Consider the following 18713-nt stretch of genomic DNA (forward strand, 5'->3'; position numbering starts at 1 on the left):
AGAATCAGACACGACTAAGCACAGGGCATGCAGATGGATGTTAACGAGACTTACTGTGGTGAACGTTTCACAATATATACAAATACCAAGTCATTATGTTATACTCATGAAACTAATACAATTTTATGTCAACTACATCTCAATTTCTAAAAAAAAACACTTCCTTTTGTGAACACAAGTGTAACAAATGTAATAAACTGTTCTCCCCCATCTTTATTCACTTTGTAATTTATAACAATGTTTTCTAGAAACATTTTGGGAATGTTTCTATATCAGTTTGTAGATATCTACATCATTAACAAAAAGCAAAAAGGAACTAAAACTATTGCAATGTATTTCCCTATATATATTGTTACATTTGTCTGATTATAATCCACTGTATGGATTATTACAGTTTAACTAGTCTCCATTTCATAGACTTTTGGGTGATATTTAAATAATTGTCTAAAACAAAATAACTCCTTAAATATTAGTCTTGTGAAGGGGTAAATTTCACTTTGATGTTATTATTTTAGTAACTTTGTGGTTTCTAAATTAATGTTTTACAATTTAAAATTATTTTTTCCTCAACACAGGACTTTTCAAGTCATGTTCCCAACTCCTCATGTTCAGATGGGCAGATTGGTATGGGGAGAGAAGGTGAGGCTTGCTCAAGGTCATCCAGGAAAAGACATGTTTAAGGTCAAGCGGTAAATCAGTCAATGAGCCATAATTTGATCAAAGTTTCTGCCTCCCTGCTGAAGAGATTTATGTCTTGTTGCTTTTGTCAGATCTCCAGCGGTCCTCTAGAGTTTTCCTACTGCCAAAATTTATTTTTAAACCTTTCTGTTTGAGTGTTCTGTGATATGCGACATTCTTGCGAATTTTTGAGGGCGTCCCTGCCTGGGTGCGGGCATGTGTAGGTAACAATCAGCTTAGAGAGGCTGTGTGTCTATTATGGGTCTAAAGAGCACCTTTATTCTGCTGCTGCCCTCACAAGAAACTCTCATTCACTCTGTGATCTGTTCTGCTCCCTAATCTTTGGGCCTAAGCGAGGACCACCTGGATCTGTGTTTTACAGCTGCCCCCTTCAAGATTACAGTTCAAGATCCCATATACCTCCTGCCATGGACAGGAAACACCTGGGCCAGAGCCGTGTGGATGGAGCCCAATTTGTGTGGGAGACGCCCTGAGTAAGGAGCCTGTGAGCCAAGAGCTGTTCATTTCACTTGAATTTTTAAAGAAACCTGATTTTTTTAAGTGTATTTTTTTTTTTTTTTTTGGCTGTACTGGGTCTTTGATGCTGTGCGGGCTGCTCTCTAGCTGCCGTGCTCAGGCTTCTCACTGCGGTGCCCTCTCTCGTTGGGGAGCACAGGCTTCAGTCGTCATGGGCTCAGTAGCTGCGGCTCCCGAGCTCCAGAGCACAGACTCCATCGGTGCGGTGCACGGGCTTAGTTGCTCCGCAGCATATGGGATCTTCCTGGATCAGGGATTGAACCCGTGTCTCCTGCAATGGCAGGTGGATTCTTTACCACTGAGCCACCAGGGAAACCCAAGAGCTCTTCATTTCAGACGCAGTTCAGACCACTGAGGTCTGGATCCCACCTGTGACGGTTCAAAAGGCCCAGGGTGTGTTTTGGGGGCCGGGGTGGGGGGCAGCTAGAGAAAGGGGGGAGGGAATCCAAAGCAGAGGGCATCCAGGAAAGAGGCCCTAGGACCTAGGTTGGTGCAGATGGCAGGCACAGGTTGTTTGAACAGGCAGCTGAAATAGAGATGCCGAGGCAGCCAGACATAAAGTGGCCTGGTGGCGGGGATGGGGGGCGGCAGGGGGACAGGAGCGGGAGACGCAGGGACAGGTCTGCAGCAAGGGGCTCTGTGTGGCTGAAGGGGAAGCAGAGAGAACACAGACTCAAGCCAGGAGGTAGCTGTGCACAAACCCTTCACCGCCGACTCGGCTTTGGCAAGGAACCCTTGGTAAGCCTGAGGAGCCATGTCCTCTTCTGCACCCAGGAGACGACTGGATGCCACCCTGAGTGTCTCTCACTCCAACTGCTGGTCCTGTCCGCAGTCATCCTTCTCTAACAGTCCCAGGAGGTACCAACCTGGGATGACCCTTCCAGGGGTGTTAATTCTGGCACACAGTTAGGTGATCAAACTTGAGTCTAGGTGCGGCTGTAAAGGGATTTTGTAGGTGCAGTTAACATCGACAGTCAGGGAAGGCACTGCCCTGGTGATCCAGTGCTTAAGGCTTCCGCTTCCAATGCAGCGGGTGTGGGTTCACTCCCTGATCAGGGGGCGAAGATCCCACATGCTTCATGGCTAAAAACCCAAAACAGAAACAACAGAAGCAATATTGTAACAAATTCCACAAAGACTTTACAAAGTGTTCATACATAAAAGTACTCTTGCCTGGAAAATCCCATGGTCAGGGGGGCCTGGTGGGCTACATACAGTCCATGGGGTCACAAAGAGTCAGACACCACTGACTCGACTTAGCAGCAGCAGCATACATTAAAAAAGAAGTCAGTGAAGACCCTAACAGTGTGTAGGGGGGCCTCGTTCTAATCGTTTCGAGGTCTGAAGAGCAAATACTGAGGTTTCCTGCAGAAAAAATGCTGTGTCAAGACCACAGCATCAACTCTTGTCTGCGTTTGAGTCTATCCACCTGCCTTATGGATTCTAGACTTGGAAGTCCCACTATCCCATGAGCCAGTGTCTTAAAATTAAGGTATTTCTTTTTAAAATTGTATATACATATTCATTTTATATCTATCATTGTATCTATCTGTGCTCCCCTGGCGGCTCCATGGTAAATAACCCGCCTGCCAATGCAGTAGATGCAGTTTTGATCCCTGAGTTGGGAAGATCCCCTGGAGGAGGGCATGGCAACCCACTCCAGTATTCTTGCCTGGATAATCCCCATGGACAGAGGAGCCTGGTGGGCTGCAGTCCATGAGGTCACAAAGAGTCAGATATGACTGAGCGACTAAGCACAGCACAGCATGTATCTATATATATATATATGCATCTGTGCATCAATAGCTATTTATCCCCAACAGTTCTGTTTTTCTGGAGAATCCTGACTGATGAACCCTCTTTCAGAGTCTTGAGAACAGAGATCAGGCCCTTCCCAGCCCATCTCCTGAGCATCTCCTGGCACATACTCAGGTTCCCTTATTCCTCTCTCTCCTGCCCTTCTGTGTATTCAAGCCCATTGCTCCTTCAGCATTTCATACCCATGGGTTTTCCCTTAGCCTCTTGACCCTTACACTCTTGACCCTTAACAGGCTGCTGCTGCTGCTAAGTCGCTTCAGTCGTGTCCAACTCTGCAACCCCATAGACGGCAGCCTACCAAGCTCCCTCATCCCTGGAATTCTCCAGGCAAGAACACTGGAGTGGGTTGCCATTTCCTTCTCCAGTGCATGAAAATGAAAAGTGAAAGTGAAGTTGCTCAGTCATGTCCGACTCTTAGCGACCCCATGGACTGCAGCCCACCAGGCTCCTCCATCCGTGGGATTTTCCAGGCAAGAGTACTGGAGTGGGGTGCCATTGCCTTCTCTGCTTAACAGGCTAGAAGGACCCAGATGGGAATGGAATCCCATGGAAGAGCAAGCTTGGTGTCAGCTTGAAGGGCTGAGAGGTCTCAGAGCCACAGGAAGTCAGCCAAGGGAATACTGCAGACAGTCTGATCTGGGGTCCTTATTGAGGGTGATTTTGACCTCCACGGGTCATCTCACCACTCACTCAAGAGTCAGTCCCAGGAGCAAATGTCTGGTTGGTGGAGGTTGTGTCTTTCACACCCACTGAGCAGGTGGGAGGTGCTGGGGAGGCACCGGGCTTCGCTAGGCTTCTATGGCGATGGTGCAGCGGGAGGTGGCCTCACAATGGGGGAATTCCCTCAGAGGAGAAATTAGGTTCGAAAATGAGGGCAGATACTGGACAGATAAGTGGCAGCTAAACCTTTTAGAGCCGTCGTTCAACCTAAGCTGATAACGGATGGTGTTGCTTGAAAAGGGCAGGGAGAAGTGGACAGAATGTAGGTTCTGAATGTGGCTGTGCTGTGCTTAGTCACTCAGTGCCCAGTCACTCCTCGGTCCATGGGGAGTCTCCAGGCCAAAATACTGGAGTGAGTTGCCATGCCCTCCTCCAGGGGATCTTCCCAACCCAGGGATCGAACCCAGCGTCTGAGCTTCCAAGGAAGCCTGAATGTGTGTGACCCAAGGTCAAGTTCTCCCACATACTATTACTGTGACTCTGGGCAGGTCACCTAACCTCCACAAGCCTCAATGTTCTCCTCTGAAAAAAATGGGAATAATAACAGTACCTACAGCTCACAAAATTACACGTGAAAACACGTTCTAAACGACCCAGTGTTTTGAGCTCCAGAGGGCCCCGGGGATGGAGTAACTGTGCCTGAGGCACCTTCTGATCTTGGGGCCCTGCTCAAGTCTGGGTACCCAATAAATACCCCCAGTGCTTGTTAAGTGAATGGATAAAGTGATCAAGGGATTAACATCATCTTCTGACCTGAGTCTCAGCTTTGCAGAAAAAACCAGGCAGATGCTGTTGGACTCCAATGTGGGTTGTGTGAGCTGAGCTGCATTTTATTTTTTTAACAACCTTTTGACGTTTTCATTTTAATATGTGAAACCTGGCTACTTGTCTCAGGGAGAGTTTATGGAAAAAAAGCTTCCAGCTGGCTTTGGGATGGCCCATAAAAATGTACTGAAAACTTTGACCAGTTAGAAATTAGGAGCTGTTGGATGATAGAGCTCAGTGACGCCATAAACCCTGGTGAGGCCCACAGTATTTCAATAATTAGCTCTCTGGGCAAGAGGATGCGTTCTTCATTCCTTTCTGGTTCCTAGTCAAAGGATGGGGCCCAGAATCAGCTAAAGAGAAACCACAGCTTTCAAATAACCGACAAACACATCTTTAAACACAGGCAGCTTGTGATTCAAACCGTTTCAAAGGCCATGGGGGAGGGAGGGTTTTGAAGAGTTTTAACTGTAACAAGTTGATCAGAATAGGCACACCTCTCCTTCCCTGCCAGCTTTCCAAATCCTCCCCCTCCTTCAGTTCAAGTCTGACCTCCTCCAGGAAGCCCTCCTTGATAACCTCAGCCTATTATGGATTCGTTCATCCATACGTCGCCTGAACTTAAAACCCTGCAGAAGTTCCTCTGAGCCTCGGGGCCAAGTTCCCTCTCCTTAGCTTGGCATGCAAGGCCTTTTGTGATTTGGCCTCTTCCCACCGCCGTGGTCTTGTCTCATATCCTTCCTACCCTTGTCTGGGCTGCGCCAGACCGCCTTCCCCTCTGTCTCCTCCCAGCCTCCCTTTGGGCCTCTCAGAGCCTTGGATTGTACCCTCACTTTGGCTGGGATGTTCCTTCTTCTTCTTTATGTGGCTGGATGGTATTTATTCCCCAAACTCAGCCCAGGCCTCTCCTCCGGAGGATGGGGTGGTGGAGGGTTTGAGTTCCCCAGCCTCGCTTAGTGGGTCTCTGGGGGATCCCAGAGAACATGTCGCATTTACCTGAACGATCCACAGACTTGTCTTCGCCCTCTCCTCTGTCCCTGGCGTCTTCCTCGCCTCAGCGTCTCTCCAGCCAGCACCAGAGCTATCCTGGGGAAGTGCTCCTCTTTAAGCCAGGCCCCTCACACCTGGCGAGCACCACTGTGGCCGACAGCACCTGACTCAGGACTAACCCCAGCAACTCAGAAGAGCATTTGCCAAGTTCATGATCTTGAACTCGCCGCCCCACTACACTCGCCAAAAGTTGAGTTGGAAAGAACACTGCTCACCCTTTTATCTGGATCGGTGATGCTGAACAGCTACACAACCACCTTCGGGTGCCACCCAGGCTTCCAGCTTCCCAGGAGAGACCCCTGTACCTCGACGCCTGTCAGACTGTCTGAGCCTGCCCCCCGCATGCGCTCAGATCCCAGAAGCCCGGCCTGGGAGCCCCCACTGTAAACCGGTTACTGACTGCTCCCAACACGCATGCAGGGACACAACTCAAAACACCCCAAACCTAGGCTGCAAGCTCCTGAAGACTTGTAAGCCAGGCAGGGACGTTGCAAACCAAAGGGCCTTCAGGGAACCATGGGGGGCTCATTGGAAAACTACTCAGCTTGAGCCGGTTCTTATCCTTAGGGAATGTAGGCTCCGGGTAGTCATATCCTTTTTTTTTTTTCCAATCTGGCTTTTTAGGTGAAGTTTCCTAACCATTTAAAGTTGACAACGAATCCAAATCATTTAAGTATACTTCTCAAGCCAAACTAGAGCTTACCTGAGGACTGCGGGCAGCTAGTGGCATGCCAGTTTGTTCTAAATGTTTCCTATAAAGGCTGCAGGGGGATTAAACTGGAGGGTGGAGAGGGGCCGCCTCGCCCTGCGCTGTGATCTCTGCTCCGAGCCGCTCTGGGACCCGGGCCAGCACGGAGTGGGCAGAGGAAACAGCGCCCGGGGCCCGCGCTGTAGGGGCAGCAGGGACGCCGTTTGGGGACGTCGCTCCCGAGGGTCCATGGTGTTCTTTGCGTGCCTGCACCCCAGGAGAAGGCCTCTCTGGTCTCAGGGCCCCAGGAAGGTCTTCCTTCGCGGTAGCCCCTGAGTCATGGGTATCTCACAAACACTGAACCTCGTGGATTCGGTTTTGGCCTCTGGAAAGCTCAGGACAATTTGGGGTCTGTCCCCCGTCAGACAGAGGACCCTGTGTTCCCCCTTTTGTCCGCCCGTCTCACTCCTGGATTCCTCAGACCTTCCCAGCTTCTGTTTCCATTTGTTCCTTGTCACATGACCATGCCTCTAAAATTTTATTCCCTTGTATATCAAGAAGTTATATTAAGTGCTTTCTGGAATAAGGCATGCTATAAATAAAGAAGCGCTTACAGAAGAGTAGGTGCTCAATGAGAAAAAAAAAGAGCTTGCTGAATTGATAACTACTTGAATGATTCATCTATGGTCCCACCCAGGCCCGGCTCGGAGCAGGTGTTCAGGAAAGGCGGGGCAGGACAGTAGAGAGGAAAGCGACCGTTTAGAGATGATGAGACAGGAGCCCCATCATTTCCTAGCGACTAGGGCCTCAGCTAAGTTCTTTAAGCTCTCTCAGCCTCAGTTTCCTTGTCTGAAAAAAGGGGATAATCTCAGCACCCACGTTCTGGGAGTCATTAGGAGACCTGATTGAGGCTTTATATATAAAGTGCCTGGTACATAATAGACACACTAAATGGCAGTTGTGATGATTAATTATAAACCCCCTCATGTATCTGTGTCTTTATTTAATAGTCTAATTAAAATGTGTGCAGCACGGGTGGGGTACTCTCGCCCTGCTCAAGTCTGCTAGACTCTGAAAAAGAAGCCACAAGTATCCACTGGGGAAATAAAATGGAGTTTCCGAGAAACCCTCCATTTCCTCAACTCTCTGTCCCAGCTCTCTGCTGACCAGGGTACCCTGGTTTCAGGGTGACACACTAGCTTCCTGTCCAGGTCAGCAGCTGCCCCATCACCTCTTCCTAGAATGTTCGGCCCCTGGCCTGCCTTCCCCATCACTCAACTCCCCAGCCCTGCTCCTGCACATCCTTTCTTTTGAAAGCCTTGGGCAGTTTTCTCCAAGCCTTCCAGCTCTTGTTTGGCTCTGACTAGCCCTTCTCCCAGGGATCACTTACAGAAGAAAATTCATCATCGACAATCACTTGTTCTCAAGGCTTGATGGGCGCACCCTCCCTTGAGGAAGTCTGTGTCCCCTAGTATCCAGGAGCAGCACTTAGAGAACTGCGTGTAGCACCGCGTGTTGCGGGGGGTGCTCCCCAGAGGGCGGGACAGAACAGAACTCTCTAATATCGGTATAGGGATGGCAGCCCATCTCACATTCCAGTGGTGGATGTCAGGTCTGCCTAATCACTAAATGTTTATTCAGAGGGGGTGCCATACTGTAGGCAGGGTTCCCAAAGTGTGTCCTAGACCAAGGGCATCGGCATTAACTGGGAACATGTGACAAATGTAAATTCTCTGGCCCCACTCCAGAAATACTGAGCTGAAAAAAAAAAATCTGGGTGGACCAGCACTCCTTTCCCCTTTTTTGGCTCAGCTAAATGGCTTGTGGGATCTCAGGTCCCCAACCAGGGATCGAACTTCAGCTCTGGTAGTGAAAGCATGGAGTCCTAACCTCTGGACTGCCAGGAAAGTCCCCTAGCACTCTGTTTTAACAAGCCCTCAACCTGGTCCAGATGCATGGCAGCTTCCTGACCTCTGGAGTGGAGGGAAGGGTGGAGCCTGGATTCCAGTTCTGAGCCTCAGTTGTCTCCTCTGTAAATAGGGACCATGCTTAAAGCAGGGGCCATCTGTCAGGGAGATGAGATTGGCCTGGGACTTGTGGCCACACAAAGTTGGTGCTCAGCCATCCCTCACCCAGTCATTCATTAAACCAAGCCCTGAGGCTCAAGGATGAGCTGACATTGTTCTGTGACAGGCCCAGAATCAATGCCGGACCCCTAGAGTCCTGACTCTATCAAGGATGGGAAGGGAGACCAAGTTAAGGGAGACCTGCTTAGAAAGTTTGGGGGCACCCTACATGACCACTTTATGATTTTTATTTCCTTTTTAAAAATTGAAGTGTAGTTGATTTCAAATGTTGTGTTAAGTACTGCTGTGCAGCAAAGTAACTGAGTTATATGTCTGCAAAGTGACTCACTTATATACATATAGACTCATATATATATGTATAAATATGAAATATGAAAAATAAGATGAAAGAAAAATCTGGATATTCTTTTCCATTAGGGTTTATCACAGGATATTGAATAGAGTTCCCTGTGCTCTACCGTGGAACTTTTAATTGAAATATTTCTATTAATTTTCTGGGCTTCCCTGACGGTAACCAATCTACCTGCCAATGCCGGAGACTCGGGTTCGATCCCCGGGGCGGGAAGATACCTTAGAGAAGGAAATGACAACCCACTCCAGTATTCTCGGGACTCCCATGGACCAAGGAGCCTGGCGGGCTACAGTTCGTGGGGTTGACTCAGTTATTCAACATTACTTTCCTACAGCAAAGCAACCCAGCGCTTTGGTTCCAGCGGCCCCTTGGGCCACTGGCCCTTTCTCTCCAGCCATCCCCCGGTCCCTGGTGGGGCTGTGGAGGGAAGAGACGGAGCATCAAGGACACCCCTCCCACCTCCCCCGCTGGCCTTGGCAGCGCTCTCGTGGAAGGCAGCCGCAGGAGGCCCTCTTATCAGGCGCTGAGGCCCTGGCTGCCTGCAGAAGGCCTGGTGAGGTCCAGGAAAAGGCGCCTGGGAGAGCCGAACCTCGCGTTTGGAATGCGCCAGCCGCTCAATGCATTCCATATGGGTGCGGGTGCGGGCGGGGCCGACCTTGGCAGTCCGCCGCCCCCGCATTAGGCCCTTGCCAGCCCCGCCCTGAGGGGAGGCACGTTTATTTGTGCTCATTTACTGCCTGTCTCCCCTCCGCCCTGCGCTGGGATGTGGAGCCCTGATCACAGAGCCTAGCCTGGTGCCAGGAACATAGACGTTGGGAGGATTTGATGAGTGAACACCTAATAAACAGCTTCGTGGTAGAAGGCTTGAGGGATTCTTCCTCTTAGTAAACCCAGCACACAATCCCTCAGCATGCTCAGCTTCAGCTAACATTCCGGGGACTCTTCTGCGTGCCTGGACTTTTCATGTGTCATCCCAGCTGCCCCTCATAACCTGGCTGGTGGGGACTGTGCCATCCGGCTTTGCCCATGAGGATGGTGGAGCTCAGAGCTGGTGATGGGCCTTGCCCGAGGTCTCACAACCAGCAAGGAGCTGGTCAGGATCTGCAAGCCAGTGAAAGAATTACAGGTCCAGGGCCCTTTCTGTCCAAACTCCAAAGGGAACGAAACTCCTCTGAAGGTTTAAGGTGCTCTGACCTCCTGGGCTTTGTCCTCAGTCAGGTCCTAAGACCCCTGCAGCAAGGAACTAACACCTTAAGAAAACAAGGCACAGAAACCTCCAGCAACCTTAAAAAAATTTTTTAGTTTCAACTTTATTGATGTATAAATAACAGACTTGTTAGAGGTTTTGAGCTTTCAGATTTAAGGTTGTCTTAAAGAGGAGTCTGTGGTTTTCGTGTTGCATTTATGTAACAGCTTTAGAGGCACCATTGCTTGATTAACAGGCTCTTTGGGTAAAACCCTGGAAGCTCTCCAGTCAAAATCAGGAACTTGATAGTGAATGAAACCCCATACCATTATTCAACATTGATCTGAAAGTTTTAGTCACTGCAGTAAGACGTGAAGCAAGCACTTAGCAAAAAGATTATCACTTCTTAAGGACTCTGAAATTGGAGTAAATATCTTATTTTCCCGAAAACTCATAGCACCTTAACAAGATAGATAGTTATTTTATATATTAGCATTATTTTCATTTTTTTCCTTGTAAAGGAACTGAAGTAAGATAATCAGAAACTTTCTTATATGTATCCACCAAATGCCCCTTGTGGCTATACAGTGTTACTGCCATTGTAAAGGAGACAAATTATGCTGATTTAAAGAGGGTCTTTGTCCATCTTGAAAACCAAGAGAATTCACTGAAAAAGCTACTAGAATAAATAAGAGAATTCAGCAAGATGATTGGATATAAAAGACAGCCACTGTCCTGTATATCTATACCATCTACATACCAGCATTACCAATTGGAAAACATAATTTTAAAAAAACATCAGTCATAATACATCAATAACTAACCTTAACAAGAAATGTGAAAAGCTGAGAAGACAACAGCAAATCTTCTCTGAGAAACAAAATAAATTAAAAAATAAATGGGGCTCCATTCCTACTGTGGTCTTGGATGGGAAAACTGGATGTTGTAAAGATGTCAGCTTTTCTCAGGGTAATTTGCAAGTTTCATGAGACTCCCATAAAAATCTCTGAAATATTTTTTTATTGTGTTTGTTCCAACTGGAAGAATAAGAATTTTAAAATGTTGAAAAATACGAGTAATAAAAAAGGGTTACTCTGATGCATGAAGGAAACTGGCACCTATCATGTCACATTATAAAATATACTCTGAAGCTGTAGTAATCAAAACAGCAAGGCAAGGGTATAAGGAATGGATAAGGCATCAGAATCCATTATCAATGTATCTGGTAATGGATCAGAACAAAAACGGCCCAGAAACAGTCCTTATCATTTATGGGCTTCAGTGTATAATCAAGGTGGTGCCCAAATCACCAGGTAAAGGAGGGATGATTTGGCCTGAAGGCTAAGACAGTCGGCCAGCCATCTGGAAATTAAGAATTACATCAGTGTCTCACCTCTCACTTAATATCAAATAAATTACTGATGGAGGAAAGAGTTTAAATATGAGTCCACAAACCTTAAACGAAAATCTAAATGAACATTTTTCAACTTAATTATTTTTAACCTTGTGTTTGGAAATAATTTAAGACTCACATAGGGACTTTCCTGATGACTCAGTGGTTAAGACTCTGCACTCCCAGGGCAAGGAGTGAAGGTTCCATTTCTGGTCTGGGAACTAAGATCCCATATGCTGCATGGTGTGGCCAAAAAAATTAAGCCTCACATAATGTTGCAAAAATAGTACAGAATTCCTGTGCATGTCATCACATGGTTCCCCCTCATCACAACCTCTGACATAACCATAGTGCACTTTCAAAACAAAGGGACTGAAGGTAGTGTGACACTGTTAACCAACGATGTGCCTTATTTGGATGGGATCATTTTAAACACTAAGAAATACAACTCTATTTAAAAAATTAAAATCTTTAGTGTATTAAAAATCATGAAAGAAATCAGAAAACCAAATAGCAAAGTGAGAAAAATACTAACATGTATATAGAAATTTGAAAACAGGATGCGTGTAGACAATTCATATGAAATGTAGATAGTTACTGACGGTATGATACAGGTTTATCCTCCCCAGATACAAAGGCAATTGAAAATGCCATTTTGCATCTAGTATATTAACACATATAGCAACACTTGGATGAGATATACATACCTCAATACAATATAGTACTTGGGAACATTTTAATTAATATATCATTTCTGGAAAACAATTTTCAGTGTGTAAAAAGAGCCCCCCAAAATAAAGTCTGCCACTGTTTCCCCATCTATTTGCCATGAAGTGAGGACCTAAAAAGCCTCTCGATGAAAGTGAAAGAGGAGAGTGAAAAAGTTGGCTTAAAGCTCAACATTCAGAAAACGAAGATCATGGCATCTGGTCCCATCACTTCATGGCAAATAGATGGGGAAACAGAGGAAACAGTGTCAGACTTTATTTTGGGGGACTCCAAAATCATTGCAGATGGTGACTGCAGCCATGAAATTAAAAGACGCTTACTCCTTGGAAGGGAAGTTATGACCAACCTAGATAGCATATTGAAAAGCAGAGACATTACTTTACCAACAAAGGTCCATCTAGTCAAGGCTATGGTTTTTCCAGTGGTCATGTATGGATGTGAGAGTTGGACTGTAAAGAAGGCTGAGCGCCGAAGAATTGATGCTTTTGAACTGCGGTGTTGGAGAAGACTCTTGAGAGTCCCTTGGACTGCAAGGAGATCCAACCAGTCCATTCTAAAGGAGATCAGTCCTGGGTGGGATTGATGCTAAAGCTGAAACTCCAATACATTGGCCACCTCATGTGAAGAGTTGACTCATTGGAAAAGACTCTGATGCTGGGAGGGACTGGGGGCAGGAGGAGAAGGGGACGACGGAGGATGAGATGACTGGATGGCATCACCGACTTGATGGACATGAGTTTGAGTAAACTCCAGGAGTTGGTGATGGACAGGGAGGCGTGGCGTGCTGCGATTCATGAGGCCACAAAGAGTCAGACACGACTGAGCGACTGAACTGAACTGAACTGAACTGATGGGACTGGATGCCATGATCTTAGTTTTCTGAATGTTGAGCTTTAAGCCAACTTTTTCAGTCTCCTCTTTCACTTTCATCAAGAGGCTTTTTAGTTCCTCTTCACTTTCTGCCATAAGGGTGCTTTCATCTGCATATCTGAGGTTATTGATATTTCTCCTGGAAATCTTGATTCCAGCTTGTGCTTCTTTCAGCCCAGCGTTTCTCATGATGTACTCTGCATATAAGTTAAATAAGCAGGATGACAATATACAGCCTTGACGTACTCCTTTTCCTCTTTGAAACTAGTCTGTTGTTCCATGTCCAGTTCTAACTGTTGCTTCCTGACCTGCGTACAGATTTCTCAAGAGGCAAGTAGGGGATGGCTAAATTTCTTCTGTCCCCTCCATATAATGGAACACAACACTGTCATGATAATAATTTTTCATAGATCTTTAATGGTATGGAAAAATGTTAATAATAATAATATGAAATGGAAAATGAAAGATAAAGATTGGTATACACATATAATACCAATTTGAAGATTGTGCATGTGTGTGTGTGTGTGTGTATTTGGTATATATTTATCTATCTGTATCTGGCAAGAAATGCACCACTAAGTTAATAGTATTTATTTCTGAGCAGTGAGACACTTTTCTCTATTTCTCTCTTCCATTTAAAAATACTGAGCAAAAAAAAAAAATGAGCAGCTATCACTTTTATATTATTATTTTAAATGGCTTTATTGAAGTACGACTTACTTCTCATAAAATGCACCCTATCTTTATATAATTTTAAATGATCGTGTATTTTGTCCATTTAAAAACAAATTTATGTTTAGAGAATAGAACATTATTTAAAACTGAAAACAAGCCTTCTAGACTGTAGCTGTATCAGTTAGGGTTCCACCAAAGAAACAGAAAAAATATATATAAATGCCATTGAGTTGCACGTTTAAATGGGTGAGCTGTACGCTATGTGAGTTATATCTTAATTATACCTTCCTAGGACTGTTACCCAAAGCTTTCTCGATCTGCCCCTCACCAGCCGCGACTCTGAAGACTGGCCTCCCCGCCCTCAGCCTCCGTCTCTTCCTCTGTTGAATGGTGATGATGAGCACAGGGACCTCACGCGCTGTGGGGTCTTTTGACACGAGGACTCTGAGCCCTGGGGAAATACTACCAATAGCAAGTGTTTACCCAGGAGGGCTCCCGGGTGCCTGACCCAGGGCTGGGCACTTGCGCCCAGGACCTCACCGTGCCCTCTAACTCCCCCTGTTGCCGATGGTGCAGTGGAGGAGGGGGAGGAGGGCCCCAACAGACGGGCAGCAATGGAGCCCAGCTGTCCTGGGGGCCGGGGCCTGAGTTCTAACCACAAGGCAGCCCTGGGTTTCGAGCCATGCTGCCTTTCCCTGTGTGCTGGTCCTTTCAGGACCGGCTGCATCAGGAGAGGTCAACTGCACACCCTGGAGCTAGGCTTTATCCACCTTCCTCCCTTCTTCCCTCCCTCTCCTTTTCGTTGGCCTAAAATACTTTCCAGCATAGAAAATGCTCCAGAGAAAGGCCCCCCTGAGAGCAGGTGACTGCCCGCCTCCCTGGGCAGGTCTGGCCTTGGGGAGGAACACTCAGACTTGCCCTGCCCGCTCCCAGCCTGGAGAGCCTCTGAGCCCGGCCTCATGACAGACAACATGAGAGGAAGACAGTCTTCATTTGCCAGAGATGCCGCTAGGCCAGCTTCTGTGCTCTGAGAGGCCCCTGTGCCAGGGAGTCGGCTTCTCCTGAGACCCCCGTTGGTGGGGAGAGGGCAGGCCTGGGGCTGGCCCCCACCCAGCAAGCCTTGGAGCCAGCTGTGCAGAGGCAGTGAGTACAGCTGCTAAAAATAGAAGTCACGTCTAGCAGGGACATGGGCTGGCCCAGAGGCAGGGCTCAGCCCAGGCAGATGGGAGTGGGGGGGGGGGCCGGGACTCTCGCCCACCACCAAGGTCCCCAGTCTGCAGTGTGTGTGTGTGTGTGTGTGTGTGTGTGTGTGAGGTGATTCCCTCACCCAGTGTAAGGCCCCATCCCCAGCTGCAACAGCGGGGTAGGGCCTGCCCCTTCACGAGGGCGATGAGAAGAGCCTTCTAGGGATGTTCAGTAGAAATATCACGTGAGCTGCACGTATGACTTCTCAATATCCACACTAAACAAAGAACAGGATAAATTAATTTTAATAAATTTTATTTAATCTAATATAATGAAATGTTGATCGTTTCAACATGTCATCAACATAAAAAATATTAAGGAGATCAATGAAATCCTCTTCATCGTACCAAGCCTTCGAAACGTGGTGTGTATTTTAGACTCATGGCTCGTCTCAGTTTGGAGTTGTCAATGTCAAGTGCCATATTAGTTTCCAATTAACACCTAATACTTTGAAACAGCACAAAGTCATTATCTTACAGCCGGAGGTTAGAAAGGTTTGGAAATGAGTCTCATGGGATGAAAGTTAAGATGTCATCAAGTGCTGTATTTCTTCCTGAGACTCCAGGGTAGAATTGGTTCCTTGTCTTCTCCAGACTGCCTTTCATCCATCCATCTACCCATTCACCCATCCACCCACCCATTCACCCATCCATCCATCCACCCACACATCTATCCACCCACCCATTCATCCATCCATCCATCCACCCATCTATCCATCCACCCACCCATCCATCCTCTATCCACCTATCCACCCATCCACCCATCCACCCACCCACCCATCAACCTATCCACCCACCCATCCATCCATCCACCCACCCATCCATCCATCCATCCATCTATCCACCCATCCATCCATCCATCCATCCATCTATCCACCCATCCATCCATCCATCCATCCATCTGTCCACCCATCCACCCACCCATCCATCCACCCACTCATCCATCCATCCATCCACCCACCTACCCATCCATCCATCCACCCATTCACCCATCCACCCACCCATTCACCCATCCATCCATCCACCCACCCATCTATCCACCCACCCATCCATCTATCCATCCATCCACCCATCCACCCATCCACCCACCCATCCACCCATCCACCCACCCATCCACCCATCCACCCATCAACCTATCCACCCATCCATCCATCCATCCACCCACCCATCCATCCATCCATCCATCCATCCATCTATCCACCCATCCATCCATCCATCCATCTATCCACCCATCCACCCACCCATCCATCCACCCACTCACCCATCCATCCATCCACCCACCTATCCATCCATCCACCCATTCACCCATCCATCCATCCATCCACCCACCCATCCACCCACCCATTCACCCATCCATCCATCCATTCACCCATCCATCCATCCATCCATCCACCCATCCATCCACCCATCCATCCATCCATCCACCCATCCATCTATCCACCCACCCACCCACCCATCCATCCATCCATCTATCCACCCACCCACCCATCCATCCATCCATCTATCCACCCATCCATCCATCCATCCATCCATCCATCTATCCACCCATCCATCCACCCACTCATCCATCCATCCATCCACCCACCTACCCATCCATCCATCCACCCATTCACCATCCACCCACCCATTCACCCATCCATCCATCCACCCACCCATCTATCCACCCACCCACCCATCCATCCATCCATCCACCCACCCATCTATCCACCCACCCATCCATCCATCCATCCACCCACCCATCTATCCACCCACCCACCCATCCACCCACTCACCCATCCATCCATCCACCCACCTATCCATCCATCCACCCATTCACCCATCCATCCATCCATCCACCCACCCATCCACCCACCCATTCACCCATCCATCTATCCACCCACCCACCCACCCACCCATCCATCCATCTATCCACCCACCCACCCATCCATCCATCCATCTATCCACCCATCCATCCATCCATCCATCCATCCATCTATCCACCCATCCATCCATCCATCCATCCATCTATCCACCCATCCATCCACCCACTCATCCATCCATCCATCCACCCACCTACCCATCCATCCATCCACCCATTCACCATCCACCCACCCATTCACCCATCCATCCATCCACCCACCCATCTATCCACCCACCCACCCATCCATCCATCCATCCACCCACCCATCTATCCACCCACCCATCCATCCATCCACCCACCCACCCATCTATCCACCCACCCACCCATCCATCCATCCATCCACCCATCCATCTATCCACCCACCCATCCACCCACCCACCCATCCATCCATCTATCCACCTATCCACCCATCCACCCATTAACCTATCCACCCACCAATCCATCCATCCACCCACCCATCTATCCATCCATCTACCCATCCATCCATCCATCCATCCACCCACCCATCCATCCATCCACCCACCCATCCATCCACCCACCCATCCATCCATCCATCTACCCATCCATCCATCCATCCACCCATCCATCTATCCCTTTCTCCATCTTCAAAGTGCATAATCCAAACTCTGATTCTGTTGTCACATCTTCTTTCTCTTTGCTTTAGTTGTCTCTTTGCCTTCTCTGACTCTAAACCTCTCAACTCTCTCTTATGAGGACCCTTGGGATGATACTGAGTCCACTCAAAAATCCAGGATAACCTCCCCTATCTCAACATCCTTAATAACACCTGCAAAGTCCCTTTTACCATGTAAAGTAGTGTACTCACAGATCCGAGGATTAGGATGTGGGCACCTGTGGAGGGCGTTATTCCGCCAGCCACACACACTTTACAGCCACATGTGCCAGTGGCTGCCGGACTGGACAGCACAGTTCTAGGGAAGTTGGGGGGAAATCTAGTTAGATCTATTAGCTTCACACTCCATTTTAGCCACTAACTCCTGGTGGGATCTCAAGCAAGTCTCCTCCTGTCCCGGGTTGCCTGTACTTTCCTTGTATGCAGAATGGGGGTGATAATAACCTATGCTTGGGAAAATGCAACAAGCTGGGAGGGACGCAGGTGCTTATTTACCTGTAAGAGGTGTTGGGGGCAGTTCAGTTAACAGGTTGTTGAGGGTTGTTGCCCTGTGGTGGGAGAATTGAATACTAGGAGGGTCCTCAGAGGCCATTGGGTTCAGCTGTCTCATTTTGCAGATGGGAAAACTGAGGCCCAGAGTGGAGAGGAGGCTTGCCAGAGCGCCCCATGAGTTGGCAGCTGAGCCAGGGAGGGGATCCAGTGGGACACTGTTCCCTGCCCACCCCCTGAGTTTCCTCAACTATAAAATGCAAATAATAATGACATGTTTTCAGGCTTTGTGGAGATGAAAAGAACTCTCAGGTGTGAATATGCTCGAGGAGCATCTAGAGGGTTGGGTAAAGGAAGGTCACGATGACACCTGAGCACAGGTGATTATGGTCTCCCTCCAGGGCAGGGCTGGCTGCTCCCTCTACCTACCTGGCCTGCAAGGCTCTGGGCACCTCGGAGGGCGTCAGTCCTGTTTATCCATCCTGGTTCCCATTTCTAGAAGCCAGCCTCAGAGAGGCAGGAGGCAGGCTTTCTGCTGGTTGACTAGGGCCCACAGCCCTCTCCCGAAACGTGACCTCCTGTGGGCATGGCCCTCCCCAAGCTCTGCTCCTCCTTGGGGGGAGGTGGGGGGTGGTGCTGTGCTCTGGTTGGGGCAGGGGGCCAGGTGAGCACTCTCCCAGGCCTGGATGGAGGAGCTCCACTCCCCTGCTGGCTGAGCAGCCTTTGCACGTTCCTGGCCTCCCTGTGTCCGGTTGCATAGAGGGTGGGAGGGGGCGAAGATACCCACAGCCCCGTGAGCCTAGGATTCTGGGGCTCCCTTCACTGTCTTCACAGGAGCCGAAAGACAATCTATTCCTGACTCCAACTCCCAGCTGCACAGGTGGGCAGGGCTGGCGGG

At 48.5% G+C, this 18713-nt stretch overlaps 2 long non-coding RNA genes across 3 annotated transcripts; both read right to left on the reverse strand.

Moving 5' to 3' along the window:
* Positions 1-5654, reverse strand: LOC129651799 (uncharacterized). The gene is made up of 3 exons (XR_008714319.1): positions 5515-5654; positions 2082-2298; positions 1-1486 (listed from the first exon to the last, which is right to left on the reverse strand). It is a non-coding gene; the product is annotated as an uncharacterized LOC129651799 (long non-coding RNA).
* Positions 5655-15060: 9406 nt separating this feature from the next.
* LOC129650725 (uncharacterized) lies at positions 15061-18690 on the reverse strand. 2 transcript variants are annotated; one of them, XR_008713964.1, is made up of 3 exons: positions 18245-18690; positions 17519-17624; positions 15061-15240 (listed from the first exon to the last, which is right to left on the reverse strand). It is a non-coding gene; the product is annotated as an uncharacterized LOC129650725 (long non-coding RNA). The 2 variants fall into 2 exon arrangements; XR_008713965.1 differs by lacking the exon at positions 18245-18690 and adding an exon at positions 17822-18166.
* Positions 18691-18713: the final 23 nt, after the last annotated feature.

The sequence above is a fragment of the Bubalus kerabau genome, chromosome 4, assembly GCF_029407905.1.
Source record: "Bubalus kerabau isolate K-KA32 ecotype Philippines breed swamp buffalo chromosome 4, PCC_UOA_SB_1v2, whole genome shotgun sequence".
NCBI classification, from domain to species: domain Eukaryota; kingdom Metazoa; phylum Chordata; class Mammalia; order Artiodactyla; family Bovidae; genus Bubalus; species Bubalus kerabau.